This window comes from Manis pentadactyla, chromosome 3 (assembly GCF_030020395.1).
Source record: "Manis pentadactyla isolate mManPen7 chromosome 3, mManPen7.hap1, whole genome shotgun sequence".
Lineage (NCBI taxonomy): Eukaryota > Metazoa > Chordata > Mammalia > Pholidota > Manidae > Manis > Manis pentadactyla.
Window position 1 is genome coordinate 210601437 of NC_080021.1, and position 19035 is coordinate 210620471.

The window sequence follows — 19035 nt, forward strand, 5'->3', positions numbered from 1 at the left end:
GTGCTGAGCTGGGAAATCTTCAAGGTACTTTCTAATGCTACCATGTCTTGTTTCTAGACATAGAAAGGACCTTTCTCTATGAGTCACTCACAGCCCCTCAGAGGAATATGTCACAATGCACAGCCCTTGATGCAGAGCTAACAGAGAATGAACTGGAGTGGGAATGACAGCTCTGACAGTTACTGTGTCTGGAACATGGTATAAGGCCCTAAATCCTCTGAGACTGTTCTGTCATTCACAAAGTGGGGGGGACACCTACCTCACAGGGCTATGTGGGGATCAACAGATGACTCATGTAAAAAGCATGGCTCAGGGCTTGATTCCTAGAAAGGTAAAACATATCCGTCTTCTACCTCAAATAATGGCAGCTCTCTGCCCAATTCCTGCTGCAGTGATTTGTATCCAGCAGCCCGGGGCACACAGCGTGTGCTACCTGCCCAGGCCACATGTCAGGTCAGTGGAGTCAAGCCCATGATTCAGAGCGAGCAGAGAAGAACCACCACCCACGCCGCCTTCTGTGGAGCCCCTGCCATGGGCTGGGTGCCGCAGGTACAAGGGAACTGGTTGAAAGTTGGACCTGCATAATAGCCCGATTAAGAGACTCTTACTCCTCATCTCACAGAGGGAGGGGATGCGACTTGCCCAGGCCACAGAGCTTGGAAGAACCAGAGCTATACTTGAAGTCAGTTCTGCCTCACAACAGAGCTCAGGCAGGCTCCTCCCAAGAGGCAAGAGCTCTCACTCTGAGCAGGCTCAGCTGCCCAAACATGGCTTTCCTCTGGGCAAGTCAGGATACACTGATTTCCCCCAACAAAAATGTCCTTTTCCACATATTGCAGCCCCAGTCCAAGGAGTCCAGTCTCTAGATGGGGATTATGTACTGCCTGAGGACTCAAAATAGGCTCAGTGCGGCCCAGAGCTCTGTAAGTGGGGAAGCAAGTGGGCCTTTACTTAGCATGTGCTGGTGGCTCCCCACTGAGTAACCCCCCTACTCAGAATGGAGCCTCTGGAGTCACAGGAACAGACTGGGTTCACAGGGACACTTACTGAAGGGGCTTCATTTACTCAGAGCCTCATCCTTGAACCCATCTGCAACAGGCCAGGTTGCTCAGCCCCAGTCATGTTCCTCTGCTTTCCCTGGTCCCAGGGCCTGCAATCCTAGGTGGCATGTGGAGTTGGAGAGAAGCTCTCCAAGGCACGACCCTGCACATCTTGCCAACCACAACTCCTGGCTTCCCCAAACACCAGCGTCCCCACACATGGAGCTGGTCATAGTCCTCCATGCTGGTCTGTGGTCTTCCACCTTTGCATGTGCTATACCCTCTGCCAGGAAGGCCTCCTGCCTCACTTTCTCAGGCAGGGACAGCTGCCCTAGGATGCTCTCCCAGGCCTCTGTCTGCCATGGGCCAGCCTAGGGGTCCTTGCTCTGGAGTCTGCAGCCCCTGTGCTCACCTCCACTATAGCGCTTCCTGCCATGTTTGTACCACCTGGCTGCCAGGCAGCTCCCTCGCTAGATGCCAGACTCCTCAGGCTCCCCAAAGGACTGGGTGATACCTTATTTGTCTGCATCTCCAGTTCCTAGAACAGTGCCTGGGTCACTGCAGGCACTCCTATGCTTGTTGAATGAATAATTCACTGTAGATAAGGCAACAGCAACATTTCTGAGAAAGAGACCAATGGGGTGGAGGGCAAGACTGACTGACTGAGGATGTGAGGATGAGGGGTCGCGGGAGGGAGGAGGGGAGAGAGCGTGGTGTGTATGCGGGGAGGGGTAGTGAGGGAGGTGGGAGGCCGGGAACACCGTCTAATTAGACCACATGTGCAGAGCAGCATCTGGTTCCAAGCGCAGCAGTTTACACCGCTCCTGGAGTTGTCGTGGAGACAACCACATGACCAGCCTGCAGCCGAGACTCAGGGGCAGCAATCCAGATGCACTCCTAACATATTCTGACAGAGAGCAGATGGGCAGCTATTTGCAGGGCCAAAGAATGCCAACTCCGCTCTCCTCCAGACCTGCGTGCCCTCACTGATCATTTTCATCTTGTAAAGTCATTCTTATCTGCCCTGGAACCACCAGCTCCTCCCATGTAGGAATCAGTGTGAGGGCTGCTGTTTTTGTAGTTCCCCGACCATTACAACTTCCGGCCTGCTTCTGTGGGTGAGGAAATGTCACCACCTTTAATGAAGGGGTCCTCAATGGCTGGGCTCCACAGCCACAAGGCTTCCTCTACCCAGTATCCTTCCTGAATACAAGTTGTCTGAATTTCTCACCCTTTTAGGCTCCACAGAACAATCCAGACCTGGGAGCAATGCTATGTGAGTGTGGGGAGAACTCAGGTTTTGTGGCTGAGCTCCTAACCTGATGGGTGCTTGCAGCCTCTCTGAGCTCAGTTTACCTCTCTGTAAATTGCGTTTTATAAACTTATTTTCACAGGATTATTACAAGGGTTAAATTAAATAGTATAGAAGAGCCACAAACATTATAAAACCCTATATACACTCTTTACTGGGGTAAAAGTTCTTTATAAACCTCAAAAAATGTAAGCAGAAAGCTCTTATCAGTAGGAAAATGATGAAATATTGGACTGTACAAAACTATATTACACACTTAAAAGGCAAATGTCTTTCATTAATGTCTTTGGTTAGGCAGGAAAATGTCTGTTGTTGGACAATCAAGTTGGGTTTGAATTTGGGCTCTGATGCTTATTAGCAATGTGATCGGGAGCAAATAACTTAAAACTCTCCAGAGCCTCAGTTTCTTTATCTATAAAGTGGGAATAATCATTCTTACCTCCTATGAGCTAATTCAGGTTGTGATAATTAGCTGGGACAATATATGTAAACTTCCTAGCATATAGTAGGTACCCAATAAATGTTAGTTCCATTTCCCTTTTCCAATCATTTAACAGAATCAAATACGACTGAGGGTGAGAAAAAATGTAATGAAAAGTGTGGGCTCAGCTAGAGCAGGCTGGGTTCCCACCTACTGGCTGTGTGGCCTTGGGGAGGCATGCATCTTTTCTAAACCTCAGTCTCCCCTCCCAGAAAAAGAAGAATTGGACCTACCTGTCATGTTGTTGTGTGGTTTATCGGGAACAAGGAACACAAAGCAGTTAGCATCTAATAAGTGGTCATTATTAAGACCCTCCTCACCCTTGCTGGAGAAATCCTCAACTCTCTTGGGAAAGATTTCACCTTTTATGTGGGTCCAGCCCAGAGCACAGATGCCACCACACAGCCTCAAGAGAAGTGAGTTTGAGTTCTGATGTCGGGGAAGTGAAGGGAAGGGAGGAGCCCTACCACAGGTGTGGGCTGCTCCAGGCACAGGACTACTGCCCAGGCCCCCTGGCTGCTGCCTGAGCGGCAGGCTCCTCCAGGTGCAGGGAGGCTTATTTATAAAGCACTGCAGGGGTTCCCCCTGCTGCCGCGCACCCGCCTGCCATCACAGGTGTGGGGAAGGCCCAGCTAAAAATACGGCTAATGTGGGTTTAATGTCGCCCAGCAGAGACTAATGATCGTTTTAAGTAAAGATTAATTATAAGAGTCACCCAGATAGAGTGCTGGAGTGGCACAAATATTCCTGCATCTACATATGTAGGTGAGGAGGCATCTGGGGAGACAGCTTCTTATACACCTCCTCCGGGAAGTTATTTAATGGCTGGCAGACTCTCAATATTTGGAGGACTCCTGGTTAAAATATTTGGGAAGTGTCTTACTTACTATGTGAGATACAGGGATTTCCCTATTTGAGAGATGATCTTCTCCAGGCCAAACAGCTGATTCAGTTCTACTGGACCCTTTACCATGAAAAGTTGTTGCAACAGTGTAGAGAACCCAGATTTGGTTCAAGACCCAACATACTGGATGGCTGATCTCAGGCAATTGTCCACCCAAGAGGCCAGATATGGGTCACCAGTCTGAGATGTGTTCTGGGTCTACTGCTTACTAGCCGTGTCCCCTTGGGCATGCTCCCTGCCCGAGTCTCAGTTTCCTCACCTGCATGGGAAGCTGACACTGGCTGATCAATTGGATCAGTGGCTCCTACATCTGATATCACGATGAGACTTGCCCAGAGAGGTTCCTTTCCACAGATTCCTGGGCCAGGGCACAGACCTTTAGAAAGCTGCTCAGAAGATTCTAATGCATTTGGGAAGGTGGGGAACGGTGAGAGAGGAGGAGAGGGTGGTGGCAGAAGAGTAGTAACAAAAGTAGCGGACCCTTGCCATGTGCCAGGTACCTTTCTAAATGTTTTACAGGAACCCGCTCATTCAATCCTCATAACAAACCTGTGAGGTAGATACTGTTGCTGTCCCCATGTTACAACTAGGAAACTGAGGCACAGAAATGTGAGGTAACTTCTCTAGGTTCACACAGGCAGGATCTGACCAGGCGGTCTGTAGGCTCCAGGAGGGCAGTGGCTCTGCTTCTCTTCTGCATCACTGTGTTCCCAGTGCCAGGGCAGAACGTCCTGGAGCAGGCAGTGGATACGTTCATTTAACACTTAGGCACTTGCACATAGCTGTATCTCACAACATTCGAAGGAAACTGGGATCACTGGAAGCTGGGATCATGGAGCAGCTTAAGGCCATTTCACAGTGAGTGGTGGGACTCTGGAATTCCTGTAGTTAGCAGCCCATATGACCAGCGACAGGCTGTTTGCTAAGCCCTCTATGGCCCTCTACCCTAGTGGGGCGCTGGTTGGTTTGACAGAAAGAAAAGAGCATCTGGATGAGAGTTTTGACTGGACAGTTCCAGGCCTGTCACTGACCCCTTGGTCTGCCTGTCCCTCTAGGACCCCAAAGGCCTTTTGCCAATAACCTCTCTAGAGGGACTAAATGATTCTCCTTTTTGCTCTGGTACATCAGGAGCCTATTGCTTCTTGCTTCCTTTAGAAGATAACTGCAGGGTAATCTGTGGTTCCTGCCAAGGGCCTGGCCAAAAGACCATTCCAAGAACCCTTAGAAAGAGCTTTTATTTAGCAGGGATTAATGGGAAAGGCAAGTGCCAGCTGAGTTCATTTTCCCAGTAATACACTACCTTGTGACAGGATAGACCAAAAAACAAAACAAAATCAGAAAAATAAAAAAAGAGCTGGTAATCTGAGGTACTCATAAACAAAGGTGTTTTAAAAGAAACAAGATCACAGATTTTCTGCTGCAGGGCCACCCTCTTACCTCTCTAAATATCCTTATCCCCTGAGTCCTCCCTCTGACCCAGGGAGGCTGTCCTGGTTGGTTCCCAGGCCTCCTCATTGCCTCCCTGGACCCTGCTTCCAGGCTCTCTCTACCCAATCCTGTTGTTACACTGCCCGAGGGATCTTCCTGAAGCGCCACTGTGACCATCTGATCACATCACACCTGCTTAAAGTGCTACGCGGCTCCTTGCAGCCTTGGTGAGGACTCCAAGGCTCTTACCAGGTGGCACATGAGCCCCACCAAAGGCCTCTCCAGCCCTACCTCCTGACATTTTCCCTGGCAAACCAGAAACCTCACTGCAAACAGCCTGCAGCTGCCCGTCCACCACACTGTTTCAGACCTCCCTGCTTTTCCCTTTGCCTACAATGCCTTTTCTGTCCTTCTTCATCAGGTAAACTCCTACTCCTCCTACAAGGCCAAACTCAAGTGTCCTGGCCTCCAGGAAGCTGTCCCTGTCCCCATGGCCTCCCCTCTCCAGAACTTCCTCTGGGCTTTCATGAAACCTTGAGCCTATTTCTATCACACTCCAGAGAGTTACCTGCTTAGCCACCAGCCTCCCCTTTGAGGATGTGGGCTCTTTATGGGTCCGAGTGATCTATCTTATCAGTCCACAGCACCTTTACCATGCACACAGTCTGGCACAGAGGCGGCACTGCGTGTTGAGTGAGTGAATGATGAACGGTCTATAATCCTACATAAGAGTGAGTCCCATGAAGTTGCTTTTTGAAAAGTATAAGAATACCAAGATAGTTTGAGTTTGAAACAGACCCACACTATCCCAGAATTCTTCCTGAAGCAGACGGTGTCACAGCAAGGCTGCAATTATATATACACCCCACACACGCACACATTGTTTAAAAAAATTCATAGAATGCACTTAACACTGACTTTTTTTCTTATTGGAAACCTGTTTACAATCTTGTCCACTGTCAGTCTTAAATGTCACTTTTCAGAAAGATGGCTGCTGCCAGGAGAAATTTAGTTTCAAATTGAATCACAGCATGTTCACGCAGAGAAGCGCCTCTTTTGAATTTCCAAATTGGAGGGAATTCAGGGAAGAGAAAGGGAGGTCATTAGAATCTGCAGAGGCTGATTCAGGAGGAAAAATTATGAGGCTAAAATATGCATGGGTGAGCTAAACAGCAGCTATTAGTTGGGGGAGATGGTGAAGGCAGGAAGGCAACTGCCTAGAAACCTCCCGGATTGCTGAGGATGCACACGGAGAAGGGGAAATGGGGAGGAGGAGTGTGGGAGTGAGGTGCTGGGGGAAAGTCGAAGCAACAGAAAGGAAGTACACATTGACTGCCTACCTGTGTCAGGTCCTGGGCAATGTGGCCTCACTCAGCCTTTGCCCACTAGCTGTCATTATTCCTGCTTAAAGATGAGAGACTGAGATTCTGAGAGATTAAGAAACTCAAATAAGGAAGTGAGGGGCAGGGTGTAGGTTCTACCAGCCAGTCACCCTGCTACCAGCCAGTGAAGGTCAAAGGTCTGCAGTAGGCATCACTGTCGCCGCTGTGTGCCAGGGGTGGGGTGAGCAGGGCAGACTTCCTGGAGGGGGAACATTTGAGCTGCATCTGATATGCTTCACTGTGCCTGCTCAGAAGAGCCGGCTTTCAGGGAAGTGGTCTGACCGCAGCAAAGCCCCCTCCCCAGGTCCCGAGGTTCTGAGCACAGCTGTGCTCCATGGTGGACTGTGGGCCCCTGCTGAGCCCAGGCAGCAGGACTCTGCATCCTGGCTCCTGCACCTAAGAGCCGTGTGGACTTGGGCCAGTCTCAGCCCAGCTGCCTCCCTTAGAAAATGGAGCTTACGCCACCAACCTCATGTGATGCCATGAAAACAGCAAGCACTGGCCCATGGTAGGAACTCACTATGGGCACTATTTTTCTTTTTTTAACATAAACATTATATACATTGCTGATCATTCCCTTGGCCTGACAAATATTACTCATCCTTCAGGACCCAACTTGAGGGACTCTGCTTTCAAGATGCCCTTCTCACATCCGCAAGGAAGGGCAGCCCGTGCGTTTCACTCACTAATTCGGCCGGTAGCTGCTGAGAGTCTACTGAGGATCAGCCACTGGGCTGTCACAGCCAGCTACCCAAGCAGTCAAGCGACCTCACACTGTGTGATTACCCCCTGGGATAACGGCTTTGAAGGAGAAGTTCCCATTGCTGGCAGGGCATAGGACAGCGTGCCGAGAGCCGGAAAGGCCCGGAGGTGGCACGAAGTGTTTTGGGAGGTGACAGGTATGCCGAGAGAGGAAGGAAGGTAAGCAGGAGCTCCCGAGGTGGTAGTGGGATGGAGGAGTGCAAAGGGAACTAGGGGAGGGCTGGAGCCGCTGGAACAGAGAGGTGGGAGGGGCGTGAGTCAAGGCGGGGCCTAGGTCCTGCAGGCCCTTTTACACCGAATTGTGCTAAAGCAATGCAGATGCCCTAAAGCTTTGGGGGTAGGAAAGATATGTGCCAATCGGAAGGATCATTCTGGCCTCCAAAATGTGTCAGCCAAGGGGGCAGAATGGAAGCAGGATGCCCACCAAGGCAGTTGCCAGAGGAGTCCAGGTGAGAGATGATGGGAGCTGAGGAAGGCAGGAATGGAGAGCAAGGAATTCATGAACTGTTTTAGAGGTAAGAGCTGACATGCACTGTCTTGGCCTGGACCTGGCATGCTGAACATCCACTCTACCATGCTGAGCACACTGGAGAGGCAAGTGGGACCAGGTGGGATTTCCGAGGCACATTCTTTCCTGAGAGTCCAGCAGAGGCCCCAAGCAGAGACTATGTTCACTGAGGAATCCCAACCCTGAGAGCAGAGCTGGCCCACAGAAGGCCCTCCAGAGACCCTGGTGTGTGGGGGTGAGCGGCGGGGGTGGGCTGCTCCCAGACTGCTGCTCAGTGCCCTCACCCGGCTGCTGGCTGCCCTTCCACGGCAGCCTCTGAGAATTCAGGAAGTAGGTTCCAAGCAGAACACAGCCTGGGCCTTGCATGCTTGCCTCTGGGTGTCATCCATCTCTGTCTGCAGAGCACAGGATTCCCAGCCCAGGCTTGGGGGCCCTGCTGGGTTCCCCAGCTCTTGGGTGGTCTGCTGTTTGCACACTCAAGTGTTTTCCAGAGTCTGTCATGCACTCCACCTATTGTAAAGGAAGCACCCTGTGTTGACTACTGTCCCACTCTGATGGCTTCTGAGGGACAGCATGTTCTGGGGTAGCTCGGGTTCTAGAGTGGGACAGGCCAGGTTGAGAATCTGGGCCCTGTTGCTCACTACCTACATGACTGTGGGAAGTTTTAGCTCCCCAAGCCTCAGCTTGTCATTTGTAAAATGGGGATAACATACCTCTCAGAGTTCTCATGAACGACAGATGGAGCTTTATATAGAGCACTTGACTCAGGGCCAGACATGTAATAGAGACTCAGTGGATAGGAGCTGTTTCTACCATCCTTGGGACATGGTTTGGTGGTTTTTTTTTTTTTAAGATTCATTTCCGGTCTCCCAGGACTACATAGCAAAGTGGTTAGTGTCTCCTGGTAATTGAGGTCATCCGAGTAAGCTTTCAATATTAACTTTATTCATTTAAAAATTTGTCTAAATCTGGTCAGAGTGACTTGGTTCTATCAAGTTGGCAGCTCTGGTCTTTGAGAAGCTTGTGTGCCTATCCTAAGTTTCTTATTCAGGATCCAAGCAGTCAGGAAACTCTATGCTCTTGGCCACCATTTAGGAAGCCTCCATCTAGGAGGCCACACAGGGAAGGGAGAGTGCTTGGTCTCTGCAGACAAGGTGGGGGTAGTTGAAGCCCACTCCCGCTCCCTAGGGACTGGGCCGCCAAGCGCAAATCTCTCATGTGGAGGCACAGGGCTGCGGTGAGGGCTGACCCTAGAATCCTGTGTCCTCTGGTCTGTCAGAGCATGTGCATAGAGAGACACACAGGGACCCTCCCAGCCAGCTTTCTGAGGCTGTCTGTCCCTTGCCTTAAATCTTTCAGTGGTTGCTCTGCCTTCAGCGTGGGTGTCCCTCCATTCACCAGCACCGACTGAGAGTGTACTACATACTGGGTGCTACGTACTGGGCAGTGGACAGGAGGGCCAGTCTTCATCCTGTGCTGGGGCCTCCTGCTCTGGCCCCTGCCTGGCCTTCCTGCCTTGCTGCAGCTGGCCCTGCACCTTTACCTCCAGCCAGACTAAGTGCCTGCAGGTCTGGGCATGCTCACACCTCTGAGGCTTTGCTAAGGTTCTTTCTGCCTGGATGATCCTTGCTCACATCATCTACCTGCCGACTGTCACTCCTGACCCCTTCTGGCCTCACAGCATGAGCTCACCCCCACCGTGGCCCTTGGTGCATGGTATGCATGGCAGGGAGACCCTGGGCAAGAGCGGGGAGTACCTCGGCCATAGAGGCCAGCAGACCAGGCTCCACTCAGCTCCATACCCTCCCCACCTGTGGCACCTGGAATAGATGATATCACCTTTCTATCCCTAATTATTATCTTCTTTAATATAGAGGGAGTAATGTCTGCCTCATAGTTTTTATTTTGAGGATTAGGGATGTGCTAAATGACAGCCATTATATTGTCTATATAGTATCTCGCCTGTCACTCTAACGAGACCGTGAGCTGCCTGAGGCCCGGAGCTGTGCCTCTGCCATCTCGGGATACCCTGTGTGAGGGGTAGAGCCCAAAATGAGTGCTTGAAAGGAGCAAGTGTGACATCTTGGGGAAATGTGTCTATTTACATCAAAAGCCTTTTTGGTGTTGAAAGAGTTAAAATCTGCTTGTGCTTATAAACAAGCCCCATTTCAGCTCAGTGCTATCACTGGGTGTGAGTCACAAGGCTTAGCAGGTGTGGGCAATAATTAAAGGCTTCAGCAATCTACCTGGGCAAGGTATTTTTGCCTCTTATTCCAAAGAGGAAACTCTCTCTATGGAGAGCAGAGGAGCTCATTAATGAGACTAATTAGGTGTAAAGGGGGTAGAGGCTGGCATCAGCTGCATCTTGGAGGAGCTAATCATTAAGCTCTGTAATCTCCACCGAACACAAGCAGATCAGGCTGAGGGACTGTGAGCAGGGCTCCCACACCTGAGTACCTGACCAGAGGCTTTGGAGAGGCTGAAAGGCCTGACCTCTCCTCCTGCCATGCTCTACCAGATGCCACACACACACACACACACACACAGAGCATGAGGTCAGCTTCCAGGGAAAGGAGCCAAATCATCCAAGAAGATGCTTTTCTCTTAGTTTTCCCTCACCTTGGAGGAACATGTGCTGGGAACTGTTCCCCTGGGTTTTACAGTAAGCTTTCTTGGATATAAAGAATGGATCAAAGAATCTCCTTCTTGGCCTCCACATGTGGAATATAAAACTCTCATGCCCAGAATTCCAGATTTTCTGGCCACCACTAATGTCTAGCTAGCATTGGGAAGATTTCTCTTTCTGTTATCATCTCCTTCCTGGCTTGTAAGCTCAGTGACCCACAGAATGGGGGCTGATAACACCTGGATCTTCAGTGCCTGGCATCCCTAGGTGTCATGGAGACACTGGATGTGAGGAAGGTGGTGGGAAGAGAATAGATGGATGGATTTTGGCACTGCCACTTTTCTCAGCTCTGTGGCTGTGGTCAAGTCACAACTGAGCCCTAATGTTCTCATTGGAGTACAAGGAGCATAGCAAGACCATGGGTGCAAAAGCATTTTCAAAAGTATAAACCATTCATAAAAGTTGATCACTTAATAATTTTCATGTGTTTAAAATTTTAGTAAAGGAGAATGAGGCTGATCATTGGGGAGGAGAGTGCATATTAATTCCAATCAAGTCCACACTCTGGGCTTGACGTAACCAGAGAGCAAGGCATCCTTGGGCAGGGCTGTGGGAGCAGAGGCTCACACCTGGAAAACTGGCACCAGGGAGCGTCTGCACTGTTTACGGAGCACACTCCTTTCTCACCTGTGGCTTTGGGCCCTGCTGCCAGCCTGCCTGGGAGCTTTCCATCTCAGCAACATGCCCTCAGAGACTCTTGGGAGGCAGGGAAGGAAGCAGTGTGGCTCCTTGTCTCCCTATGGGACCCACTCCACAGAGCACCCCCACTTTGTCTATACCTGCAGCCATGGCCAACAGGAGCTCTCAGAAAGCCAGCACTGAGTTGCATGTGTCCAGCTAACAAACCCTGAGGGTCAGTTTGCTGGTGACACCCTCCTTGTCTTTAGAACCTCAGCTCTGACATGAGTACCTTGGTGAAGCCTTTGCTGAAATCCAAATTCTTCCCCAACCCCATCTTCTGGGCACCCTCCCCACCACTGACCACTTTGGCAATTACCTGTTCCCACACTTGCCTCTTCTATTCCAATGTGAATGGCAAGTAACAAACCCTTTTCCCACTGGGACTGCTCTTGCCAACCAGCACCCAGCAAAGGGGTAGGCATGTGGCTCTGGTCTAGCTGACTAAAGGGCTATCCTCTGGTCCCAGTGATTGGTTCAGGGCGGCTCAGATGTGTCCACGCTGGGCCAAGCAGTCTCCTCTGAGAGCGGAAAGCAGGGCCTCATTTCACGCTCTAGGGACCACACAGACTCTTATGCCTCCATTGCAAATCAAGACAAGGCTTGAAAATAAGAACAGGCAAAGCCAAGCCAAGCCAAGCAGTGGTCAATGAGAAACTTGACATTACCTGACTCCTGAATCTGGCCATGCCTGTAGCGAGGGAAGTGTTGGACTTCTCAGTTACATAAGCCAAGAAATTCTCCCTCCTGTCCTTTTTGCCCAACCCAGTTTAAGTTAGGCTCCTATGATCCGCAACCAAGGAAGGCCAAGCCAGGTTTGCCTATGTCTAGGGCCACGTCAGTAAGCCTGCAGGTTCGTTCTTCTCCTCCTCAGTATTATTGCTGCTACCGTCCTAACTAGAACAGTCTCCACACTCACTTCTCCCACTCCTGTCTTTCAGCTGGGAGCCAAGGTCACGGCTCTCGACCCAAGGCGAGCAAACACAGGACAGCTCCTGAGGCTGCTCTCAGACCAATGCCCGCGGCCTGCAAATGGCTCTCTTGGATGCACTTCTCCAGGGGACGTTTTCTGGCCGCATACGCCCTTCATAAAGACCCCTGCTTATTTCTCCCAGGTTTTGAGCTAAGATCCCTTAGAACCTTTTCCATAATTCTCTTGATCTTAACAACAAAAATCACAAAAATATGTAAAATATACACAATGTTCTATAAAACCAATAGCTTTAAAATAATTAGAAGGAAAAATTGAAAAAAAAAGGGAACCAACTGCCTGTTTCCCATTACACAGTAGGAAGCTCTCCATAAAGGGATGCTAGTATGTCTGAGCCCTTGTGTTTTATGAACTTATGAAGGAACTGGGGCTCAGGGGGGTTAAGTAAGCAACCTTCCATTACACAGCTTGGCAAATGCCTACTTCTCCCCTTTCAAGGCCCAGCTCAAGCGCTACCTCCCGAGTGCCCTGAAACCTCCCTCCCGGAATCTCCGACAAAGCCCAGAGACTCCTCCGCCCGGCAGCCACCATACGGTGTCCTATTGGGTACAGGTGGGTATCTGCCCTGAGACAAGATCTCAAGGCAGAGGCTGTTTTTCATGCATCTTCACATGCTATCCACCAGAGCACGGTGCTTGGATCAGCATAGGGTTGCAATACATGTTTGTTGGGGTAAATGAATGGATGACAGAGTCATGATTTGAACCCCGCTTGTTCAACTATAAGACAGACAGAGCTCCCCCTCCCCCAGCTACCTCCGTGACTGCCAGCACCTCCCAGCTTCCTCCTTGTTTTCCCTAGAGGGAGTCAGGCTGGGTAGTAGAAATGGTTACAAGACCAGAGGGATTATGGACAATGGTAATAAATATGTAAAACCCAGAATTCATTACATCCAGCTAATTCCAAATGCAAAAGACACCACATCCTTTGAGACAGGCCTCAGTGAAGGAGTCTGGTTTGCAGCAATTTGAGGAGTCGACTAGAATTGTTCAGTTCGACTCAAGAAATTATTCTTTTCTTGACGGGCAAGATACCCACAAGGATCTTGATCCTCTATTAATTTTGTGGTCAAGGGTTCATCCCTTCACCCACCTCAGTTTTAGTTCTGTAAGAGATCCTCCCTGTGGCCCCTGAGAGGTCTCGCCACCCTCCCTCTGGACAGGGACCTCAAAATCTACGGAGCAGAGGATATAGTTCTCTTAAAGAGACAGTGTCACAGCTAGATGTTAACATTACACAAAGTAAACTCTGTCTTTTGTGGGGGAAAATGCTCCATAAACCAGAAATAAAGTGAGTATCACTCATGCAATGTGCTTGAAAACAGGCACCTTCATCTATCATCTCCAACAAAAGGGAGAAACGGCCTGCTGAGCCACCCAGGAAAGACTAATGCTTACAACTTGGCCAGGCAGGAGGCCTGCTAATGCTCCCCACTAGCCTCTCATGCTCAAAACATTTCCTATAGTGAAGGCTTCAAAGGTAGGAAGGGGAAAAAAGATTTCCCTTTGCCAGCTGAGAGGGTATCTTTCTGTTCCTTCTGCTACACACACACACCTGCACATGCACAGCTTCAGGAGAGAACCAAACTACACATCTAACTAAGAAAGAGGGAACTGGGTTTGAAAACACAGATGAAGTTCAAGCCAAAAGTACGTGATCTGAATTAGAGGTTCAATTCCTATTTCCAAAACTTACTAGGACTGAAGGACATTAAGAAAGAGAATGTGGGTAGAAGTTCTCAGTGTGAACTGCCACACAGCAGGGGGCATGTGCAGGAAATGTTCCCATCGATGAATCCTGGCACTCACTAGACCATGTTGACTGGTCTTCATCACAGCTATAGGAAGGACTGTCCTTCAGCAACAGCTAACAAGGAAAGACTTGAGTGGCACTGGACAAGTCCCCCATCCCTTCTAAGGTTCACCTAAGTTCCAAAACTTGTTCCCTATTTACTCTGCATAAGCTCCAAATAAAGTTCTCCATCTGTCTGTGGTACTAAAGGCCCCAGTAAAATCTTGTATGTTTTCTTTTTTAAATACAAAACTTTAGCTCTTATCAGTCATTCACAGTTTAGTGAAAATTAGTTAATCCATTCAATGTCTAATACTGAAAGAACAACTCACACCAGATTTTGTTTCTTTTCCTAACAGGTGGTAAGGCAGCTTGTGGGTAGGTCTGGGTTGGGAGGGGAGGAGGCTACTTTAGATACAACACAGGCTGGTGTTAGTGAATATCTGGACAACTCAGTCTCCATGTGGACAAAATGGAGAGACGTTGCTGAACAACCATGGCAGAATGGTGGGTTTGTAGCTGTTGTCAAAACCTATTGGCCAATGTACTTTGTGTGCAGAACTTTCTACTTTGTTCTGATCCTAACCAACATCATCAATAGTGACTTGGAAACACAGACAATGCTAATTAAATCTGTAAAGGAGATGGTGACAACAGAGATCTAAAAATTCTTAGGAGACTGAAACTACCAAATTGAGATATACTTGGGACAAATGTAAATCCCTACACTTAGGTTCAAAAACTCAACTCTAAAAGTACTAGTCAAGGCTAACTTGTTTCAAAAGTAATTTATGTGTAAAAGATGCAGAATTTTATGCTCAACACATGTTCAGCAATGGCCAACAGCATGACATGAGTCAAAAAAGGAATAATGCAACCCACTACCTTTACAGAAGCAGAAAATTTCAAGCTGCACTCCAGTGAGGTAGAGTCCAGTGGAAGTATAATGGGGGTCACATACGTAATTTCAAGTTCTCTGGTAGCACATTTGAAACGTAACAACAAACATGGGAAATTCTAATGTACTGTATTTTACCCAATGTATACAAAATTATAATTTCAACAGGTAATTAATAGAGAAAATTCTTTGTGAGTTTTACATTGTTTTACTCATTAAAATCTTAGAAATCTGGGGTATATTTACCCTTAAAGCACATCTCCATCTGGACCGCCCACATTTCAAGTGCTCAGTTGCCGCATGTAGTGTCTATTACATCACACACTTCATGGCTAAAGTAAGGGTGGGGAGAGTTGTGTTCTCAGTAGACCACATCTGGAATACCTGGTATTTTGGGCATTTGAGGAGGGACAATGGTAAACTAGAGCCCTCCAAAGACTAGCTGAAGGATGGGGTGAGAAGGCTTAGTGAGAACGGACTTTATTCTTCTAATACTGGTAGGGCAGTCACAAGCAATATAGTTGTGTGGCTACAGAGCCTAACACTAGGACTGGCGGACAAAAACTGTGATGGATTTTGGCTCTTTAAGAGTGAGTTTCGCTGACAACAAAGATGTGTATAAGCAGAAGTCAGCTGACCTGAGAAAGAGGAGACAGGCATTGATAGGATGGTGGATGTCCTCTAAGTTTCCTGTCAACTCGGAGATTCAAAACTTGTAGACACTAAGTATGACCATGATGTAAAATGACTGGCTGTTTAGTCAACAAACAGAGCATACACATTCAAAGATCTTTTCTCCTTCAAGTTGTCTTGAGAGGTGACAGGTTTATTCCAGCCAACCCTTTCAGGATGCCTGTGCAAGTCTAGTTGTCAGATAGGCATCGTGGGGCCTTATTTCACACAGTCCCCACCTTCAAGGAGCTTACAAGCTGAGGGTCTGGGGTGAACATTCCTAATGTACTGTTGTCAGCTGGCTGGCTCTCAGCTGACTCTAGTGAGCAGAAAGCCCTGTAAGGAGGGTCTCTGAGGACAACCACACGTCAAGGCTCTGTGTAAGTGCTCCTCTGCTGCCTCACAGAAAGAGAACACTTCCAGTTGTCTTATAGACATCAAGGCTAGAGGGGCCTCCAGCCCACCGAAAGTCCTGGGAAGCCCACTGTTCTCCTTTGAATGTCTCACTATTTCTGGTCATCTCCCCTAAATGTGCCATGGACACCTCAACATCAATATGTCCCAAACTTGACTCCTTACCCCCTCTCCCATCCTCCCACCCAGTTCCTCTATGACCCCAGATTCGGGTGAGTTCACTCTTGAGCCAGTTGGCTCTCTGTCTGACCTGGGTACTGGATCTCACAACCTACCAGGAAAGGTACATGTGACTAATATACAGAAAACTGGCTTCCAAGAGGGCTTCCAAGGGACTCCTTTGGAGCGGCAGAAGAAGACAGAGATGAGTCCTACCTGGGCAAGCCTGGGAGCACCTCTCAGGCCTTTCCTCTCCTTCCCCAAATATTCATAAGGTTCCCTGCATGTCACGCTCTGTGGTAGGCCAATGGGTGGGCTGACTGAGGCGCTTCCAGCCTCACAGGAGAGAGGGGCACAGGAAGAAGGGCCATGAGGGCTTAGGGGGCAGCCCAGAGGCTTGCCTCGGTATAAAGGAGGCCTGAAAGAGGAAAGGGTCAGTCCCATTGGGGCTGCAGGGAAAGTGCCACAGAGGTGCTGATATTTGAACGTCTGCTTGGGCAGACCCTGGGGGGGCGGGTGCCAGGCAAAGAGAGAGTAGGAGCAAGACTGCAGAGTAGAACAGCCCAGGGCACCCAAGAACAAGTCTGTCCACAGGGGGCCTTGGGGGTGACAGGAGGAGAATGTGAAGGGAAGTGAAAAGAGGAGGCCACTGGCCAGACCACGAATGTTGTGGATGCCAGGCCAAGGTGCTGAGACACTATCCCATATGGACCAGAGGACCAGGGGGGGTTTAAGATCAGATCTTTCAGGAGTACATGTCCATTTTTTGAAATACAGTAATTTTAGTAAAAATGAAGCATTACTGAGCTGGCAAATCATCTCTGCATCCCAAAGACAGTGCGACATGTGATAATGACTGTGAAGCACGACTAAGCCTGTTAGCAGGAATGACCAGGCAGTGAGAGGCAGGAGTGATGCATTACCCTCCACCATCATCTCTTTGTTTGAGGGTCATTAGGAAAGGAACCATTAGAAAAATGCTAGCCAGGTAATAGGAGGGAAACAGGTCTTGGCAGGGCTGTGCTACATGGAGAAATTAACAAATAAAATTCAGAGAAGAAAGCAGGGCTTCTGTGCTTACCCAATGAGGCTCTCAAGGAGTGATGGCACCTGTGGCTGCCGCCTGAGGAACCCCTGATACGGCAGCAGACTTGCCCAACAGTCTGAGACAAGCTACAGGTGGGCAGAAGCCTCCTGGCTCCCAGGCAGGGCCGTGATCTCCAGGCTCCTCATCCCTGAACCACTCTCCCAAGCACCGGGGAGTGCACGGGGGACGGGTGGTGACTGAGGCACTGCCTGTCCTCAGGAAGCTCACGCTCCCTGATGCGGTAGCCTGTGAGCCTGGAGGGAGCCAGGCTCATCCCCATTCCACAACTGTGGACAACAAGGGTGTATTCACACATCCATTCCCAGCGACGCTGCTTAGCACCAAGGCCCTCTGGTCACAGCGACCACTCAGAATACTAAGAGCGTACAAGACGAGAGGTGACTCACTTGTCAGAATAAAAACTGAGGATTGGGAACCGCCATCGGGACTAACGGAGTTACCCAGAGGGTGGTGCTAGCACACAAGCTGTTCTCTCAGGTTTCAGACACACCGTCACCCAGGAGACTCACAAAGCGGCTCTTAAAGGCCACAAGTGCGAGAACTGAGAGTAAGTCCCAGGCTCCGCCCTGATCTGTACTGTCCGGCGGGCCTGAGAAGTTCAGCTTGGTCAGGGAGCTGATTTCTTAGACCCTCTGCCTTTGGGCTCTCTGAGAAGCCCTGCTGGGTGAGGAGGTGCTGTTTAAAGTTGCAGGCGGGAAGTGGACAGGCTGTGGAAAACAGATTGGAGGGAAAAGACTGGAGGCTGGGAGACCAGAGGGCAACTGCTGGTACTTCACAAACAGCTTCCGGCTCTCCCTCCTGGTAGCAGTTTGAAGGACAGGCAGACATACTGGGGGGAGCTGGGATAATCTGTCTTTAGGACTCTAAAAACATTCAGCAACGTTTTGGGGGGAAATGCCCTCCACCAGGGCTGCTGCCTCCTGGGAAACAGGGATCTGGGCAGGCAGCCAGAGGCTCTCACATTTCCTGGTGGAGTGGCACAGCTCATTTCTTTGAGTGGGTCAGGTCTGAGGGTCCCTCAACTGACAGCTGCTTCAGCACTGGGCATTTTCATGTTTCCTCCTGTTTCTGGAAGAGGTTCCGAAGATGAGGCTGAATCCCCTAGGGCTTCCCATCTAGCGAATAACATCAACTTTTACATTGGTTCTCCCCTCGGGTGCCTGGGGCCGTACGGTGAGTATGGGTCCCGGAGTCGGCCTTGTCCAAGTTTAACTCCTGGTTCTGACGCGCACTGGCAGCCACGGGAGTCTGGGCCGTCAACTGCGCTCTCTTTAATCTAACCCCATCCCTCCAGGAGGCTGGCAGAATTGGCGGTGTCTCAACTTCACAGATGAGAACACTGAGACCAACAAATTTTGGGGGGATTTACACAGCTTTTTGGGGGTACATCTAGGGTTAGAATTGAGGACTCCTGATACTGAGTTCAAGATTTTTCTGGGGAGCCTTGGCTAAGGTGGCTCGTGGTTGCAGAACACATCCTCAAGACAGCAGCAAAGAATACTATTTCAGTTCAGTCTACAGATGGATCATTAAGCCAGATGTCCCTATCAAGGACACACAGTCTGGCCATCCCATGTCCTCGCCTCTGCACAGCTGCCCTCTGTCTGGGAGCCCCACCTCACCTCCTAACTTCTAAGCAAACTCTTAGTCATCCTTTAGGACCAGCCTCATAGGTCATCTTCTCTTCTGAACAGTCTTCTTCCTTCCCTCTTCCATACTTCTCTCTGACATTATCTATTCCAACCCATCATTATCTCATTCAGTTCTTCAAACGTCTGTCTCTCTCACAGGGTTTGGGGAGCTGAAGGAGGGGGAGCGGCA

General features: G+C 49.6%; 1 protein-coding gene and 1 pseudogene across 10 annotated transcripts in view; one reads left to right on the forward strand and one right to left on the reverse strand.

Annotated features, from left to right (window-relative positions):
* Positions 1-19035, reverse strand: part of DENND1A (DENN domain containing 1A) — a 553926-nt gene that overhangs the window by 75354 nt on the left and 459537 nt on the right. The gene's annotated exons all lie outside the window — the stretch shown is intronic.
* LOC130682779 (Y-box-binding protein 1-like) overlaps positions 1-19035 on the forward strand; it is a 57845-nt pseudogene that overhangs the window by 7973 nt on the left and 30837 nt on the right.